We start from the raw sequence: 20,246 nt of genomic DNA, 5'->3' as shown, positions 1-20,246 counted from the left end.
ACGGCCCTAGGTGTAGTGTCACTACAGTAAATATTAGCCCATGGTTATTGTGGCCTAGTTTTAAAAAATAGGTTGTTGCAGCCACTAGCAAACCGCAGAAAAAGAACTGCACTGACTACAAGCAAACAAATAAACAAGACAACAAGGAAATAAATAAGCAAGCAACTTACACTAGGCTATCACGACTATTACACATATTACATCCACTGGGCATCAAAGTTCGCCACCAGTGCAAATATAGGGAACACAGCAGCATATAAACGCCGCAGCAAAACATGTCCAGAACTGAAACCACTTCAGAGAGCTCAAGAAACAATATCCTGGGTACCCATAATGCTGGCAAGATGCTTAGCAAGCTTATTAACTTTCTCTAGTTTGGCGCTTAAGTCCTCCAGCGCCTGCTGTTGCACCAGAAAGTATGCATCTGAATTCTGCAGGGACTTCCTCAGTCCTTCCGCTTCCTGTCACATAACATCTGATCGATGTCTTTCAACTTGAAGTTGAGACTCAAGAAGCCGAACTGATTCAGGCAACGAGTTCGAAGAGCTGGTGCCAGCAGTGGTAGCCAGTAACTCGAACACTACATCAAGACAGGACTTTTGGGTTGTCTCAGTCTCCTCAATATAGTTTTTATCAGCTTTCTTGGAGACCAACAGGGATGTCTCACTATCTTGAACCTTATCTGCATTACTTCCTTTACCATTGCATAACAGGGTACTATTCTCCAATATTTTATCCGCGTTCTAAAAGGGAAACAAACAAACACATCTCAGGTTTACAATGTAGTATATGAAACTCATTTTGGTAAACCAGTTCAGTAGTAAGGTGGATAGGATAACATCATGAAACAAACATATATCTATGTAGTATGGTCACTGTATGGTCTATATCATTCTAGTTTATATTGCCAAATCAAGATAGATATAGTTCGAATCATATCTATTAAGACAAAGCAGCATAGACAGAATATAAGTGTGGGAAACTACACAACAATAACAACACTTGTAATGTGCATGGCATGAGATCATAACTGTTTATTCAATTGAAACTGAAATCAACATAGAGCAAGTTACAACAGCAAACATCCAAACACGTTGAAGAAACAGGTTTAAAACATACCTCTTGCGCCATTGGAGTTTCAATTGCATCCTTCAAATTTGAAATTGGTTGGTATGAGTAAATACAGTGATGCAAGAGCAAAGTAGTATGAACCATAGCTATGGAACCTGACCTGAGAACAATTCTTCTTCTGCTTTAAGCGTTGACTTCGGGTTCAGAGTGGTGGTCCTCGTGATTTGGTCACTACAGTTGCCTTACTAACTGCTCGTGTTTGGGTGCTCTGTGGTGGAGACGGTGCTGTGTCAATGGGAACTGGGTGTCTATCTACTGGAGTTGGGGTTAGAAGGGGTGTAGCTGGTTCTCTGTCCAACTTGGTAGGGGTACAATCTGCATGAGTGTGGGTTATGTGTGGTGGGGCTGATTCTTGGCCAAGTACAACCATGGTTCTATCTGCATCGACAGGTAGCATGATCTTTTCTGAAGACCGTGTTTTTACTCCCACAGATACTGCCATCACTCCCTCCAACTGAAATGGCTGATAAACAAGAAAAGTAATTGAATGTACAGACATTGTAAGATAGACATCTGCAATGGATAGTAGGGAAGAAAACATGGCATGAAATAATTCACATTTATGTTGTCTAAGCAAATAGAATAGCATGACATAATTTCACATATATGATGGCTAATTAAACAGGATAGCATGACACAAATTCACATGTATGATGGCTAACTAAACAGGATAGAATGACATACTTCAAAATATGATGACTATGTAAACCGAATGACATGATATAACTATACGATGTGTCTATTAAAGTGGTTGGCATGCCATAAATCACAAACATGTCGTCGATGGAAACATGATGGCATGATATAATTCACGGATAGAATGTAACGCCCCGGATTCGATGCGCCAGGTGTCTGCTAGTTATTTGCCGTCGTTGCCATGTCATTTTCTTGCGTGTTGCATTTTGCCATGTCATCATTTACATTTCATCTGCATGTTTTTCAAAACTTGCATCCGTTCGGTTTCCGCCGGTTCTCTCCGTTGTCCGTTCGGAGTCCAGACACACTCGCACGCGTCCGCGGCACCTCCGAGATATTATTTTTAAAGTGGCATAAAAATGTTCTCGGAATGGGTTGCAACTTGTCGTGTGGTCTTATTATAGTGTAGATAGACCGCCTGCATGTTTCGTCACATTCAGAGTCCATTTGATAGCCCAACCGTTAAACCTACAACCGCAATATAGCCGGTCTTTACGCCGGACGTTTTTGGTCTCCGAAAACCGTGTCGGGCTACTTTCCTATTCTCTCATCTCAGCCCAACCTCTCTTCACAACCCACCTGCAGCCCACCTAAAACCCCCTTCCCTTCCGGACCGTCAGATCACGATCGAAGGGTCGAGAAAACCCCCAAAACTCCCCTCAAACCCTAACCTCCCCTATATATACACCCCTTCCTTCCAAAAATGGACTAACCCTAGCCCCTCCTCAAATTCCGCGCCGTCAGCCCCTCCCACCTCTTCCTCGGATCCCGCGCCATCGCCTTCTCCTCGAAATCCATCGCCGGCCACCTCACGGGCGCCACTTGGCAGCACCCCATTGGCCAGCCGCCGCCGTGCAGCCTCCCTCACCCAACCGGAAGGCGCCACGCGTCTCCCGCGCCCCCGCAGCCCTGCTCCCACCTCCTGCGTCCCTGCAGGCCCAGACACAGCCCGCTCGGGCCCGAGCTTCCGCCGCCCTGGCCCGCAGGCGCTCGCCCGCGCCCAGTGCCCGCTCCCCTCGTCCCCAAGCTAGGAGGGCTCGGCCGCGCTCGATCCGCCCGGTGCCGGCGACCGCTGCCGCCGCCCGCCTACCCTCGCCGGTGCGGTGCTCCGCCGTCCCAGGTCACTGCCGCCCGGCCTCCCTCTCCCTTCCTTTTCTCCTTCCTCCCCTCACGAGCTCTCTCTCTCTCTCTCCTGGACAGCAGCCCCCGCCGCCATGGAGATCGCCATCGCCGGTCACGTCTTCACCTGAACCCGGCCGAGATCCACTGGATCCGGTTGCCCCCGGCCGGATCTGCCCGTTCCCGGCCTCGCCTCGGTCGCCGGAGCCCAAGTCCCAGCCTCGCCGGAGATCCGCTGCCGCCAGGCCTTGTTCCACCAGCTCCCCGCGCCTCGTCCCGCGCACGAGCGCGTTGACCATTTCGGTCGACCGCGTGGGCCATCCCCGCGAGGCCCTGCTGCCGGCCCAGCCCAGCCAAGCCAGGGCTCCTCCTCTCTGACCTGGGCCTGGCCCGCTAGGTGAGCAGCCCGTCGAAATCCCGCCCTGGGCGTCGTTTAATATTCTACGCCCGTCTTATTTTTTCCCTGAAAAACGACTAAGTCCCTGATATTTTGACATTATCATGCCATGTTCATCGCATCATATCTCCATGCATACTGCTCCGTTTCGCGCGTGTAATATGTCAAAATGTTCATTGTGAGATGCTCTACATTTCGTTCCATTGCACCATGTTCATTTGAGTCCATCTAGATGCCTGAATCATCGTTGCAAGAGTGCTATATGATGTTGTCTGCTGTCTATTAACAGAACTTGCTCATTTGTCATTTTTGCCATGATTGATGTGTGCATCCTATGAGCATGAGTCCTACATGATTTTTTAACTATGTTATGGCATCTTTACATGGGTGCCATCCATGTATTTTTGTGAGTTATGTAGTGAGTGCATCAAGCTTGTTAAGTAGGGTACTTGCTGTTGCTGTTTTGCTAGGCCGATTCTGTTATTTGGGGATGCTATGTAAACCTGCTGCTACAAGTCATTCTATGCATAATATGGAGATGTTCACTAAGGATGTTTTGTTATACATGTTATTCTCTATCCATCCATGCCACTGGTTGCATTTATATCTTGCTATAACTTGTTGTAATCTTGCTCCAAAGTTGCTAAATAATGTTGCTGTCAGAGTGTTAACATTAAGATCAGTTTTGCCATGTGTTTTGCTAGTTATCCATGCACCCTAGGAACTTTCTCTTGACATGCTTAGCTTCATAAATATGTCTTCTTACTATTGGTTACCTTCCCATGCCATGTAATGCTCTGTGGTGAGTGGTACAAGCTCACAAACATGCCTAATTATCGTTGTTCCTGCCATGTCCTGTTTGCTGAATCTATTTACGGAACTTGCTATGTTTACTTGGGTGCCATCATATCTTCTGATCCTTTTTGGATCATGGTCAGTAAAGGAATTTTGTTCTATGCAATTAGTATATTCATTCCATGCCTTTGTTTGCCATGATAAGTTGCTGTAACATGTTGTTTGATAGCTCTAAACATTGCAACCTGATGCTATTTTCTGCGAAGTCTGAAACTGTTATTATTTGCAATCTTGCCATGTGTGTTTGAGCATGTTCTAGTGTTTTCTGGAGATAGCTCAGTGTTCATGTTTTGTTATGCTTTACCTGTACATCATGCCCATGCCTTTTGTTTTCATATTGTGGTACTGTAGCATGTTGTTTTGGTGCTTTCAATATGCCTAGTTGTTGTTTTGGACAGATTGTTGTCATATCTTGTATAGAGTGGATGTGTTGAACCATTGCTCCATTTTGAGTGTGCTCTATATGAAACTTGCTTGATTTTGCATGTAGTTTCATATTATCATGTTGCATCCTTGTTTTGGTGTGTTTGCTTGATGTTTGAATGCCTTTTGCATCAATGCCATGTTTAACTTTTTTTGCTCATATCTTCTAGGCCGTAGCTCCGAACAAAATGAACTTTATATGTAACTTGACTAGAATCTCGTGTAGATCATCATGGTGAATTTTAACTTGCTGTTTAACAACTTGAACATAAGGTGTATTTAGATCTGGACCAATTTCGAAACTTGCATATGAGGACTTACCGAAATTGTTATATGTTGTTTCCGGCCTCATTTAAACTTGCCTTGATGTGTTGCTCTTGTTTGCATCATCTCTTGCCATGAGTAGCTTCATGTAGTCTTGTCTTGCATCATGCTTGCTGTGCATCATGTCTTGTCTATGTGTGGTGTGTTTACCATGTTGTGTGCTTCTTCTCGATAGTTCCCGTTTCGTTGCGATCATGAGGATTCGGTTGTCTATGCTTGGTTCAGCTTCATCCGTTCATCTTCTTCATGGACTCGTTCTTCTTCCTAGCGGGATTTCAGGCAAGATGACCGCTACCCTGGATCTCACTACTATCATTGCTATGCTAGTTGCTTCGTTCTATCGCTATGTTGCGTTACCTATCTTTTGATCATCAAGCCTCCCAAATTGCCATGAACCTCTAACCTTTGACACCCTTCCTAGCAAACCATTGCTTGGCTATGTTACCGCTTTGCTCAGCCCTCTTATAGCGTTGCTAGTTGCAGGTAAGTTGAAGATTGCTCCATGGTGGACAGGATTATGTTGGGATATCACAATATCTCTTATTTTATTAATGCATCTATATACTTGGTAAAGGGTGGAAGACTCGACCTTATGCCTAGTGTTTTGTTCCACTCTTGCCGCCCTAGTTTCCGTCATACCGGTGTTATGTTCCCGGATTTTGCGTTCCTTACGCGGTTGGGTGATTTATGGGACCCCCTTGACAGTTCGCTTTGAATAAAACTCCTCCAGCAAGGCCCAACATTGGTTTTACCATTTGCCTCACCAGCTCCTATATTTCCCTTGGGAGTAATTAACCCAAGGGTCATCTTTATTTTAGCCCCCCGGGCCAGTGCTTGTCTAAGTGTTGGTCCGAACCGAGCAACCTGCGGGGCCACCACGGGGCAACTCGAGGGCTGGTTTTACTCGTAGCTTGACTTATCCGGTGTTGCCCTGAGAACGAGATATGTGCAGCTCCTATCAGGATTGTCGGCGCATCGGGCGGCTTTGCTGGTCTTGTTTTACCATTGTCGAAATGTCTTGTAAACCGGGATGCCGAGTCTGATCGGGTCTTCCTGGGAGAAGGTATATCCTTCGTTGATCGCGAGATCTTATCATGGGCTAAGTTGGGACACCCCTGCAGGGTATTAAACTTTCGAAAGCCGTGCCCGCGGTTATGCGGCAGATCAGAATTTGTTAATGTCCGGTTGTAGATAACTTGACACCAGATCCAAATTAAAATGCATCAACCGCGTGTGTAGCCGTGATGGTCTCTTTTTCGGCGGAGTCCGGGAAGTGAACATGGTTTTGGGTTACGTTCGACGTAAGTAGGAGTTCAGGATCATTTCTTGATCATTGCTAGTTTCACGACCGTTCCTTTTGCTCTCTTCTCGCTCTTATTTGCATATGTTAGCCACCATATATGCTTAGTCGCTGCTGCAACCTCACCACTTTACCCCTTCCTTTCCCATTAAGCTTTGCTAGTCTTGATACCCATGGTAATGGGATTGCTGAGTCCTCGTAGCTCACAGATTACTACAACAACAGTTGCAGGTACAAGTTACGCGATGATCATGACGCGAGAGTGATGCTTGCTTGTTTTGGAGTTCTTCTTCTGCTTCTTCTTCGATCAGGGGATAGGTTCTAGGTCGGCATCCTGGGCTAGCAGGGTGGATGTCGTTCGAGTTTCTGTTTATGTTTCATCCGTAGTCGTATGATGCTCTTATGTATTGTGATGTTATATTCGTGTGGCATTGTATGCCTATTGTATGTATGCCCATCTTTTATGTAATGTTGATGTAATGATATCCACCTTGCAAAAGCGTTTCAATATGCGGTTCTATCCTTGGTGGGACCGTCGAGTCTCTTTAGGATAGTATCGTGAATTGGGCGTGACAAGTTGGTATCAGAGCCTCGACCGACCCTAGGAGCCCCCTTGATTGATCGTGTAGTTTGGCCGTTGTTGAGTCTAGAAGAACACTTTTTCGGAGTCTAGTTATATCGAAGAGTAGGAATTCTTTTTACTCCTCACCCCCTTCGTCGCTCTGGTGAGGAATCTTGACGTAGATGTTTCGAATTACTTCTCTTCCCCTTCAAACTTTCTTTAGGATCACGCAGTTGGTTTTCCGATCGTTGTTCCTTAGCTCTTTTCATCCGGTGCATTTCTCGTCAAGTTGACTCGAGCCTCTTCGTCTTTGCCAAGTTCAATCCTCAGTTGTTTTTCTTTTCCCACCCGCCCACCATTTTCTTCTCGGAGTCGGAGTCCGTAATCGAGTATCCATCCTACTTGTGCGAAGCCTTTGCTATCTTTCCTCAATGATTTCAACTGGTGTTTTCTCTTCAAGATATTCGTTGGTTCCCCCTTCCAAGTTGCCTTTGTTTTTCCCGCCCTCCCACCCTTTTTTCTTCCCGGACTTTGATTCTGTTTCGAGCATAAATTTCATTCGTGCGGAGCTTTTTCAGTCTTCCCCCAATTATTTCAACCGGTGAATTCTCGTTTTGTTCGACATTCTTCATCTCTTTTTCTTCTCCGGTGGATTCAATTCCATTTTCGATAGCGATTATGTTCTTTCCCTCGGCTCAAGTGCTTTCCGTGCTCGTTCGCCTCTCGCTAGTTTATCATTCCGGAGTTTGGAAGACATCTCAGGAGATTCGTCTGTGTTCGAATTAATTCGTGATTCTCACCTCATTCAAATATTTCAATCGTTCTGGTGCATCATCTATCTTTCCAACAATCCTTTCCAACGGTGTTTTTCTTTTAGTGGGCCCTAACCCACAGGTCTTTAACCATGATCTTACCTGACTCTTCTAATTTCCCCGGAGTTATTCTCAAATTCTTTTCAAGTGTGACGTAAGAATGGATTCCATCAGTCACACGCCTTTTCCAAGATTGATTTCAAATCATTTCATTGTTGGCTCAACCTCTTTGCTTTTCACTCACCCGGAGTACCTCAATTATTTTGGTGGTGTTTCTCCTCGTCATTTGAAGATTGAAGAAGAGTTTTCCCTCTAAATCTTGTCCGTCCTCTCGAAGATTCGTGGTTCCAGCTTCATATCATCCTCTTGATTTATTTCAGTTTGCCAGATATTCTTTCTTACCCATCCGGAGTATGTCAGAAGTTGTTCTTCCATTTCTTTTCACCGGAGGCCATTGTTTCAGAAGAATTCTTCGTCCCCACATTTCGGCTATCGTTCTCTATTCATCCCGGTGCGTCGTTCAAGAGTTCCTTAATCAGCTCATGATCTCTATGTTCGTTTGCATCTAAAGCCCCTCTTGTTTATCGGTTCTTCTAATTCTTCCCGGCGATTCTTTCTCTTTTCTTTGTTAATTTTCATTTCTAACGGTGGTTCGTTCAAGATTCTTTTCTTTGATTATCATATCAATTCGTTCGTTCTTTCAATCCTACCAGTGGTTCATGAAGACTTTCTCAAGTTTTGCTCCATATTCCCCTTAATCCTTTGCAAGAAGAATAAGTAATATGCAAAATCCATTGCTTGTCATCAATTTAATTTGATGAAGGATAAGCATACAATAAATCTTATTATTATTTCCTCAAAGAAAGTAATCCCTTCCTTCGGAGTTTGTTCTTGATGAATAAATTCTAGTTCGAAGTGTTTTCATTTTTTTCTTTTCCGGAGTTCAAATCTTCCTCGGCCATCTCGTCGGAACCTCCATCTTAATCATTGTAAGGCTAATCTTATTCTTTCATCCTTCAATTTTATTTCATCATCCTTTCGTTACCGGAGTTCTTCATGGTGGTTCTTCATGATTTAATTCATTCTTCAAGTGTTCATCAAGATTCTTGTTGGAGGAGTTCAAGTTTTATTCTTCTTGCATCTCGAAGTGCAATTAATTCTTCGTATTCTTTTGAAGTGGAGTTTTGCATTTCTTTGTTCTCCTCAACTATTTAATCTTTTCTGCTTGTGGTTAGCGATCAGCTCATATTTTGAGTTTTTATCCATAAGTCCACGACAAGCTTATCTTTTCATTATTGATTTTCTCAACAACTCCGGTCAACCCTTCCCTCTAAGTTCTTTTCCTTCCATTCTTTCAATTCTTCCGGAGGCATTGCGTTCCTTATCTCATCAAGTGTCATTCCATCTTGTGAAGTTCGTGTTATATTCTTTCCTGGTTCAACCGGAGTGCTGCCTAAATCCTTTCAGTCTTATTCGTTTCTTATCTCATTCTAACCGGAGTGGTTTCAGAGTCTATCTGATTCCGTGAGCTTTTGATTCTCATCATTCTCGTCGTTCCTCTCTTCTTTTCGAATGCTATCGATTCTTTGCTTCTCCTCTTGAGTTCTTGTTTCACCTCATCCCTTTTCCCTTCTGTCTCGGTCCTAAGATCTCGGGACGAGATCTCTTGTTAGTGGAGGAGTGTTGTAACGCCCCGGATTCGATGCGCCAGGTGTTTGCTAGTTATTCGCCGTTAATGCCATGTCATTTGCTTGCGTGTTGCATTTTGCCATGTCATCATCTGCATTTCATCTGCATGTTTTTCAAAACTTGCATCTGTTCGGTTTCCGCCGGTTCTCTCCATTGTCCGTTCGGAGTCGAGACACACTCGCACGCGTCCGCGGCACCTCTGAGATATTATTTTATAAGTGGCAGAAAAATGTTCTCGGAATGGGTTGTAACTTGTCGTGCGGTCTTATTATAGTGTAGACAGACCACCTGCCAAGTTTCGTCGCATTCGGGGTCCATTTGATAGCCCAACCATTAAACCTACAACCGCAATATAGCCGATCTTTACGCCGGACGTTTTTGGTCTCCGAAAACCGTGCCGGGCTGCTTTCCTATTCTCTCATCTCAGCCCAACCTCTCTTCAGAACCCACCTGCAGCCCACCTAAACCCCCCTTCCGTTCCGGACCGTCAGATCGCAATCGAAGGGTCGAGAAAACCCCCAAAACTCCCCTCAAACCCTAACCTCCCCTATATATACACCCCTTCCTTCCAAAAATGGACTAACCCTAGCCCCTCCTCAAATTCCGCGCCGTCAGCCCCTCCCACCTCTTCCTCGGATCCCGTGCCACCGCCTTCTCCTCTAAATCCATCGCCGGCCACCTCACGGGCGCCACTTGGCAGCGCCCCATTGGCCAGCCGCCGCCGCGCAGCCTCCCTCACCCAACTGGAAGGCGCCACGCGTCTCCCGCACCCCCGCACCCCTCCTCCCACCTCCTGCGGCCCTACAGGCCCAGGCACAGCCCGCCCGGGCCCGAGCCGCCGCCGCCCCGGCCCGCAGGCGCTCGCCCGCGCCCAGCGCCCGCTCCCCTCGTCCCCAAGCCAAGAGGGCTCAGCCGCGCTCGATCCGCCCGGTGCGGGCAACCGCTGCCGCCTCCCGGCGACCCTCGCCGGTGCGGTGCTCCACCGTCCAAGGTCGCTGCCGCCCGGCCTCCCTCTCCCTTCCTTTTCTCCTTCCTTCCCTCACGAGCTCTCTCTCTCTCTCTCCTGGACAGCAGCCCTTGCCGCCATGGAGATCGCCGTCGCCGGTCACGTCTTCACCTGAACCCGGCCGAGATCCACCGGATCCAGTTGCCCCCGGCCGGATCTGCTCGTTCCCGGCCTCGCCTCGGTCGCCGGAGCCCAAGTCCCAGCCTCGCCGGAGATCCGCCGCCGCTAGGCCTTGTTCCACTGGCTCCCAGCGCCTCGTCCCGCGCACGAGCGCGTTGACCGTTTCAGTCGACCGCGTGGGCCATCCCTGCGAGGCCCTGCTGCCGGCCTAGCCCCGCCAAGTCAGGCCTCCTCCTCTCCGACCTGGGCCTAGCCCGCTAGGTGAGCAGCCGTCGAAATCCCGCCCTGGGCGTCGTTTAGTATTCTACGCCCGTCCTATTTTTTTTCTTCTGAAAAAAGACTAAGTCCCTGATATTTTGACATTATCATGCCATGTTTGTCGCATCATATCTCCACGCATACTGCTCCGTTTCGTGCGTGTAATATGTCAAAATGTTCATTGTGAGATGCTCTACATTTCGTTCCATTGCACCATGTTCATTTGAGTCCCTCTAGATGCCTGAATCATCGTTGCAAGGGTGCTATATGATGTTGTCTGCTGTCTGTTAACAGAACTTGCTCATTTGTCATTTTTGCCATGATTGATGTGTGCATCCTATGAGCATGAGTCCTACATGATTTTTTAACTATGTTATGCCATCTTTACATGGGTGCCATCCATGTATTTTTGTGAGTTGTGTAGTGAGTGCATCAAGATTGTTAAGTAGGGTACTTGTTGTTGCTGTTTTGCTAGGCTGATTCTGTTATTTGGTGATGCTATGTAAACCTACTGCTACAAGTCATTCTATGAATAATCTGGAGATATCCACTAAGGATGTTTTGTTATACATGTTATTCTCTATCCATACATGCCACTAGTTGCATTTATATCTTGCTGTAACTTGTTGTAATCTTGCTCCAAAGTTGCTAAATAATGTTGCTGTCAGCTTGTTAACATTAAAATTCGTTTTGCCATGTGTTTTGCTAGTGCTCCATGCACCGTAGGAACTTGCTCTTGCCATGCTTAGCTTCATAAACATGTCTTCTTACTGTTGCTTGCCTTGCCATGCCATGTAATGCTATGTGGTGAGTGGTACAAGCTCACCAACATGCGTACTTATCGTTGTTCCTGCCATGTCCTGTTTGCTGAATCTGTTTAAGAAACTTGCTATGTTACTTGGGTGCCATCATATCTTCTGATCCTTTTTGGCTCATGGTCAGTAAAGGACTTTTGTTCTATGCAATTAGTAGATTCATGCCATGCCTTTGTTTGCCATGATAAGTTCCTGTAACATGTTGTTTGATAGCTCTAAACATTGCAACTTGATGCTATTTTCTGCGAAGTCTAAAACTGTTATTATTTGCAATCTTGCCATGTGTGTTTGAGCATGTTCTAGTGTTTTCTGGAGATAGCTCAGTGTTCATGTTTTGTTATGCTTTACCTGTACATCATGCCCATGCCTTTTGTTTTCATATTGTGGTACTGTAGCATGTTGTTTTGGTGCTTGCAATATGCCTAGTTGCTGTTTGGGACAGATTGTTGTCATATCTTGTATAGAGTGGATGTGTTGAACCATTGCTCCGTTTTGAGTGTGCTCTATATGAAACTTGCTTCATTTTGCATGTAGTTTCATATTATCATGTTGCATCCTTGTTTTGGTGTGTTTGCTTGATGTTTTAATGCCTTCTGCATCAATGCCATGTTTAACTTGTTTTGCTCATATCTTCTAGGCCGTAGCTCCGAACTAAATGAACTTTATATGTAATTTGACTAGAATCTCGTGTAGATCATTATGGTGAATTTTAACTTGCTGTTTACCAACTTGAACATAAGGTGTATTCAGATCTGGACCAATTTCGAAACTTGCGTATGAGGACTTACCAGAATTGTTATATGTTGTTTCCGGCCTCATTTAAACTTGCCTTGATGTGTTGCTCTTGTTTGCATCATCTCTTGCCATGAGTAGCTTCATGTAGTCTTGCCTTGCATCATGCTTGTTGTGCATCATGTCTTGTCTATGTGTGGTGTGTTTACCATGTTGTGTGCTTCTTCTCGATAGTTCCCGTTTCGTTGCGATCGTGAGGATTCGTTCGTCTACGCTTGGTTCGGCTTCATCCGTTCATCTTCTTCATGGACTCGTTCTTCTTCCTAGCGGGATTTCAGGAAAGATGACCGCTACCCTGGATCTCACTACTATCATTGCTATGCTAGTTGCTTCGTTCTATCGCTATGCTGCGTTACCTATCTTTTGCTCATCAAGCCTCCCAAATTGCCATGAACCTCTAACCTTTGACACCCTTCCTAGCAAACCATTGCTTGGCTATGTTACCGCTTTGCTCAGCCCTCTTATAGCGTTGCTAGTTGCAGGTAAGTTGAAGATTGCTCCATGGTGGACAGGATTATGTTGGGATATCACAATATCTCTTATTTTATTAATGCATCTATATACTTGGTAAAGGGTGGAAGACTCGACCTTATGCCTGGTGTTTTGTTCCACTCTTGCCGCCCTAGTTTCCGTCATACCGGTGTTATGTTCCCGGATTTTGCGTTCCTTACGCGGTTGGGTGATTTATGGGACCCCCTTGACAGTTCGCTTTGAATAAAACTCCTCCAGCAAGGCCCAACATTGGTTTTACCATTTGCCTCACCAGCTCCTATATTTCCCTTGGGAGTAATTAACCCAAGGGTCATCTTTATTTTAGCCCGCCGTGCCAGTGCTTGTCTAAGTGTTGGTCTGAACCGAGCAACCTGCGGGGCCACCACGGGGTAACTCGAGGGCTGGTTTTACTCGTAGCTTGACTTATCCGGTGTTGCCCTGAGAACGAGATATGTGCAGCTCCTATCGGGATTGTCGGTGCATTGGGCGGCTTTGCTGGTCTTGTTTTACCATTGTCGAAATGTCTTGTAAACCGGGATTCCGAGTCTGATCGGGTCTTCCTGGGAGAAGGTATATCCTTCATTGATCGCGAGAGCTTATCATGGGCTAAGTTGGGACACCCCTGCAAGGTATTAAACTTTCGAAAGCCATGCCCGCGGTTATGCGGCAGATGGCAATTTGTTAATGTTCGATTGTAGATAACTTGACACCAGATCCAAATTAAAATGCATCAACCGCGTGTGTAGCCGTGATGGTCTCTTTTCGGCGGAGTCCGGGAAGTGGACACGGTTTTGGGTTATGTTTGACGTAAGTAGGAGTTCAGGATCACTTCTTGATCATTGCTAGTTTCACGATCGTTCCTTTTGCTCTCTTCTCGCTCTTATTTGCGTATGTTAGCCACCATATATGCTTAGTCGCTGCTGCAACCTCACCACTTTACCCCTTCCTTTCCCATTAAGCTTTGCTAGTCTTGATTCCCATGGTAATGGGATTGCTGAGTCCTTGTGGCTCACAGATTACTACAACAACAGTTGCAGGTACAGGTTATGCGATGATCATGACGCGAGAGCGATGCTTGCTTGTTTTGGAGTTCTTCTTCTGCTTCTTCTTTGATCAGGGGATAAGTTCCAGGTCGGCAGCCTGGGCTAGCAGGGTGGATGTCGTTCGTGTTTCTGTTTGTATTTCATCCGTAGTCGGATGATGCTCTTATGTATTGTGATGTTGTATTCGTGTGGCATTGTATGCCTATTGTATGTATCTCCATCTTTTATGTAATGTTGATGTAATGATATCCACCTTGCAAAAGCGTTTCAATATGCGGTTCTATCCTTGTGGGGACCGTCGAGTCTCTTTAGGATAGTATCGCATATTTGGCGTGACATAGAATGACATAATTTAAAATATGATGACTATGTAAACAGGATGAGATGATATAACTATATCATGTCTTTAGAAAATGGGTTGGCATGCCATAATTCAGATACATGCTGTCTATGTAAACATCATGGCATGACATAATTCAAATATATGATTTATATACTAAGGAAGTGAGCAGAGGGTAATTGCATATATGATGTGTCAACTAGGGAGATGGCATTCAATATTGTGTATATGATGTAAAAAATAAGCATTGCAATACAACATATGCATTATATGAGTAATATAACCCTGCCAAGTTTGAGCATACACCTCAGGGGGATAATAGGACTGGTCATCTGCCTCTGAATCCTCCTCTGAAGAGCTATCTGTAACCAGCAAGATATCTGCTTCAGCAGGTAGCATTGTCTGCTCTGAAGACCTTGTTTTCACTCTAGATTTCTCCATCACCAATTCAAATGGGTGATGCACAGGAAGAGCAGTTGAATATACAAACATTGTCGACAAAAGCAATGAGAAATACAAAAAAAGTACGGCATGATATAATTCACATATATGACGCTTGCCTAAATAGCATGGCATTGCATAATTCACATACATAATGCCTTGCAACAAGATAACATTTCATAATTCACATATATAATGTCTTGCAACAAGATGGCATTGCATAATTCACATATATGGTAATTAGACACTAAACATGTGGCATTCACACAAAGCATGTCTAAACTAAGCAAATGACATAGCAATGCAAGATACCATACGCACAATATGAGTAACATAACCCTGCCAAGTTAGGGCATGCACCTCACGGGGGAAATATGACTGGTCATCTGTCTCTGAATCCTCCTCTGAGGAGCTATCGGTAACCAGCAAGACATGCGCTTTGTCAGATAGCATTGTCTGCTCTGAAGACCTTGTTTCCACTCCAGATTTCTCCATGACCGTGCCGAATGGCTGATGCACGGGAAGAGTAATTGAATGTACTAAAATTGTTGACAAATTTAACACATAATAAAAAAATGATGGCATGATATAATTCACATATAAGATGACTGGCTAACCAGGGTGGCATTGCAAAATTCACATATATGATGCCTGGCTAGACAAGATGGCATTGCATGATTCACATATATGATAAAGAAACAAAACAGATGGCATTGACACAAAGCATGTCTAAACTAAGAAGATGACATCTTTAATGTATACAGTAAGCATTGCAAGGCACCATATGCATGATATTACCAACATCAGCATGCCAAGCTAGAGCGAAGACCTCATGGGGTAAATAGGAGTGGTCTTCTCCTTCTGAATCCCCCTCAGAACAGTTATCTTCCTCTTGATTACGATCCGAAATGGGTGGAGGGGGGCTGCCTTTGCGCCCACCATGGAACAACGTCTGTATGAAATTTTATTGCCACGCAAGGTTCGTCTCTTTTGCTCTACATGACCAGTTCCATTGTGTACAATAACTTGCATGCATAGGAATAAAACATAGTGAGATTATGTAAGGAGTGCATGCACAAATCCAAAGTGATGGTAGCAAACTGTGGATAGACCCAAAACCAATGATAGCAGGCAGATAATAGCTTTAGTTAAAAAATACAGATAATGGCTCCTTTAATGTTTGTTTGCACCCAACATGAAACTCATAGTAGACACAAGAGATTAACCAGATAGTAGACAGATAGTACTGATTGCTGCCCCAATATGTACCCCACAACCATTTAAAAACTCAAGTTTCAGCATTAGTTTGGACCTGACTCAGAGTCTAATAGGTGAACATGATGATAATGTAGCATGTCATCATATTAAGCGACGCATAACGTAAGCAGACATGGAAGAGTGCGACCTCTCTTGCGGACCCGTGTAGTCATCAAGGTCATCTGCTCAGTTGATGATGGTAATGCAGTTGTCGTGGCTGCCGGCGGCGGGGAAGAAGATCTGAGGCGGCGCAAGACATTCTAGAGAGCGGATCCCTGCTGTGGTGAACCCTTCCATCATTGGAGCAGCTGGGCTGGGGTGGAACACAACACCGCAGGAGCAGGACAAACCACACAAGGTTTTATTTGACACATATCTGTAACAGAAGTAATTGAGTAAGGGCTTGTTTGAATTTGAGGATTCTAACAATGCAGGGATAGGAAATAGATAGGAATAGGATAGGGATGCACGTGCAAAACAAAGAATTTAAAAGCACAGGATTTCTGCCAATCTGGGTGTTTGATTCACAACAACTGGAAGATCACAGGATGCAAAAACGCATGGTGAGATTAAGTCAAACCACAAGAAAATGTACGGTTATAATGCTATTATGCTACTATCTCTTAGTCTTGTGCTTGACGAATAGGAATATGAAACGGAGGAGAAGTGGAAATTAGAATTCCTTCGGTTTTTCTTTCAAGGAGACACTAAAGGAACAAATCCTACAGTTTTCCTTTGGTCCATTCCTTTGCACCAAATTCATGAAAAGTAGTACCATACGAAACTTTCCAATTCCTATGTTTTTCATTCACTTTTCCTTTCAAGCACTAGAAATTCTAGTAGGCAGGCTTGAACAAGGAAAATCCTACACTAAAAAAATGTTTTTGTGCTACATCTATTACTTTGGACCCAGGCCACTGCCATACTAGCTCAACTCCCAGGCCCATCGACAAATGCACAGCTCAAACCCGCAGAGATAAATAATGATGGCGTTCAAGAGAGTCCATCACGGATAGCTAAGTTGCCTGGTACCTCATTGCTTATCATATAGTAGGATAAAATAATCGTATTTCCTGTTACTACGAGTGCTCAGTGGACAATATATATAACATGTAGAGTAAAAAAGAGATGCAACAAGTGTACAACCTCTTTGGCGAAGCCATGTCAATCTTAGCATGATTGGGTTGGCCGGTGAGGATGCTCCGGCTGACTTTGCTGTCGGAGGAGGGGAAGGAGATCTTAGGCGTCAAGAGATGGACCCTGAGGTACTGCTCCGCTGTGATGGAGGGTTTCGTCGTTGGAGCAGCTCCGGTGAGTTGTACGACGCCGAGGCTGAAGTAGGACAAGAGAGACAACGAACAACGTTAACCTGAGTGGAATTCTAATAGCATCTCCAATACATGACGTAAAATACATAACCAAAAAGTGCTAGATGTAAAATACATCAGCCGCTCATCCCTGAACTTAACTATCAAAACTGAACTTAACTGTCAAAACTGAACCTAACTGTCGAAACTGAATTTTGCTGTCGAAACTGAATTTTGCTGTCCAAACTGAACACACTAGCAAGGTGAGGCTACACGTCGGTCGACTGACTTTTTCATATCTGGTCAGTCGATTTTGCAGCTGTTGGATACGAAATCAAGGGCCTGCGGTTCATCTTCAACCTCCACCCCCCCCCTGAGATGCCAGCCACCACCGGCCAAACAGCAGCCCCCCGCCGCCCGCGGCCAGCGGTGCGCCGCCCCGCCCTCCACGAAAACACTCCCCATCACCGGTCACCGCCGCCCCGGCCATCCCTCTAGCCCCCCGTGCCGAGCTTTTTCTCTGGCGATCCCCACACCACCGCCCCGCCAACACCCCGCCACCGCGGGTGACCACCGCCCCCATCCTGAACCCTAAGATAGATAGTGGGGCACCTCTCCGGCGAGCCCCCCTCCCCGCTGCGGCTGGCTCTTCCTTCACCCAGGCGAGCCCACCCCTTGGAAATCGACTGACCCAAAAGTCGATTCAGTCGACTGAAGTGTAGCCAAATCGGAGCAGCATCGCAAGCAAGAGCAAGAGCGAGAGCAGCAGCGTGAGCAAGAGCAATAGCAAGAGCAGACCAGGCAGGGGACCGAGATCAAGAGCAGAGCAGCAGTGCAAGCGAGAACTAAAACAGCAACAGCTCCTACTGATGTGGACGTCGCTGCCGAGGGAGCAACACCGTGGAGGAACTGGCCGGCGACGCCGCCGTGGATGGAGCCGCGCCGTGTCGGCTCGGGACCGAGTGCCGGCAGCACCATGAGATCGAATCAAGAAGAAAATGCGGCGATTAGTGTACAACCTCTTTGGTGGTGCCGATTAGGCCGCAGCTTCATCCGAGGAAACAATGATGATGATGCTCTTCCGGTGGTGCAGGTGAATACGGCGGTGTGGGAATGGAGGTGGCGCGAAAGACGAGGGGAACTTCGGGGCAGCTCCTTGGAGGTGGAGGACGGGGTGGCTGAACCGGTGGGACGATGAGATCGACGACGGATCCTCATTCGGTACGGTGGATGAGGGACGTCGAGGTGTTGTTGTGGACGATGTCGTCGGGGAAGAAGCTCCGGCTAGGTGGCGGACGGAGCAGGGTGTGGGGTTTCGTCGCAGGTTTTCGCGGCCTTGGTGTATGAATGGGTGGGCGGATGGGATGGCAGTGGGGAACCATGGCTTAGGGAGGCGCTTGTCCGAAATGTGGGGTAAGTTACGAAAGTACCCCCCACCGATTTGAGGCGGTTCTTTCGGTTTAGGGGTACCACGGGCATTTCGCGTGTCGGGATTTCACAGGAGGTGGGAGTTTTCATGCGCGTTGTAATTTCAGAATAGCAAGGCGCGGGTTGAGATGGAGGGAGTTGTCGGAGCACAACGAGACAAAGATATATCTTAAATATTTCGGGCTAACAAGGCGCGGGTTGAAGGGGCGGGAGTTTCGCAGCATGATAGACAGAGACGCTAGCTTCAATTTTTGGCATAACAAGGCGTGGCTTGAAATTTCGGAAGAACAAGCTTCACGTGTAACCCAAAAAAAGACAATTTGCACCTGAACACGCACAACACACACACAAACACTATTTAGACTAGACTAAGGTACACGTGCATTGCACGCATGAGATTTGGCAACCAAATTATGAATAAATACCACATTATAGCATGCAAGCTTTGAGTCATATATGCATGATGTAGATGTTCGTTTAATTCTTATAGTTCATTTCATTCAAAATCATCTAGTTTTTATAAGAAAGCTAATCTATTTTAAGATTCATGGAATTGTGCGTTGTAGGACATAAAGTAAAAACAAATAATGGAAAATCATGTAGAAAAACATTTGGGCAATTATGATATGGAAAATTCTAGAACAAATAAGAAGTGCTTGTGTTTTGATGTTTGTGCATTATGCTTAAGTTCAACCATGGAGTCTTCTAGATTAGACATGTGGTGAAATCTGGTGGAATCTAGATGATATCCCACGGCCAATAGTGCTGAAATTTGCCATATTTGGACCTTCGGATTCGCCTCATCCAACGACCATCTTTCAAAGTTAAAGTTACCCGCTCACAATATAAAATAATAATCATAATAATATACATATATAGGGGTATAGATATAGATATGTGATGCGAAAGCCGCCCATCATCTCCAATTACATGCACGGATGCGACATGGGCAAATGATGTCTGCCATCGGTATCTCAAATTCAAATCAGTGTGACCTTGTTCAATGTGTATACATTACAACATGCTCGTTTCCAAAGCACACCACGCAGATCTCCGTTATATTCATGCATGCATGGGTTTCAAACATCAGGATCTCTTATTCAAATATTTGAATTCAACTTTACATTGATTATGACCTCATGTATTCTTTTACACCCACACAGTAGTCTTCTCTTTATAATTGTACCACTAACTTTCTCTCGTGCATGCATGCACACACACTACCAGTCGGCATTATCTATCGCACGCATGCAATCTTTTTCTTCAAGTCGGTCTCCCATGAAGGCACACACCCACACACATCCCCATCTCCCTCATATAGGGCATTCTTTATCTCTCACGCATGCATGCGCAACGATCGATGTTCCTCTATGTATGTGTGTATATAGCTAGGTCTTTCATAGTTTTCCACACAAACTGATCAATCGATATATCCAGTGAGGTCTCACCCTCTTTCCCACGTCCACATCGATCAATCTATACCTCTCCCACGTCCACATCGATCAATCTATACCTCTCTATATAGGATTAACATAAATAGCTAATACACCCACATTAATTATATATCCAACGTCCCCCTCTCATCATCCATGCCTTCCGCTTCATCTCTCAGATGCGTGCACAATGGCGAAGACAGGGG

Source organism: Triticum dicoccoides, chromosome 7B (assembly GCF_002162155.2).
Source record: "Triticum dicoccoides isolate Atlit2015 ecotype Zavitan chromosome 7B, WEW_v2.0, whole genome shotgun sequence".
In the NCBI taxonomy this organism is placed as follows: domain Eukaryota; kingdom Viridiplantae; phylum Streptophyta; class Magnoliopsida; order Poales; family Poaceae; genus Triticum; species Triticum dicoccoides.
This window is presented reverse-complemented; position numbering follows the sequence as displayed.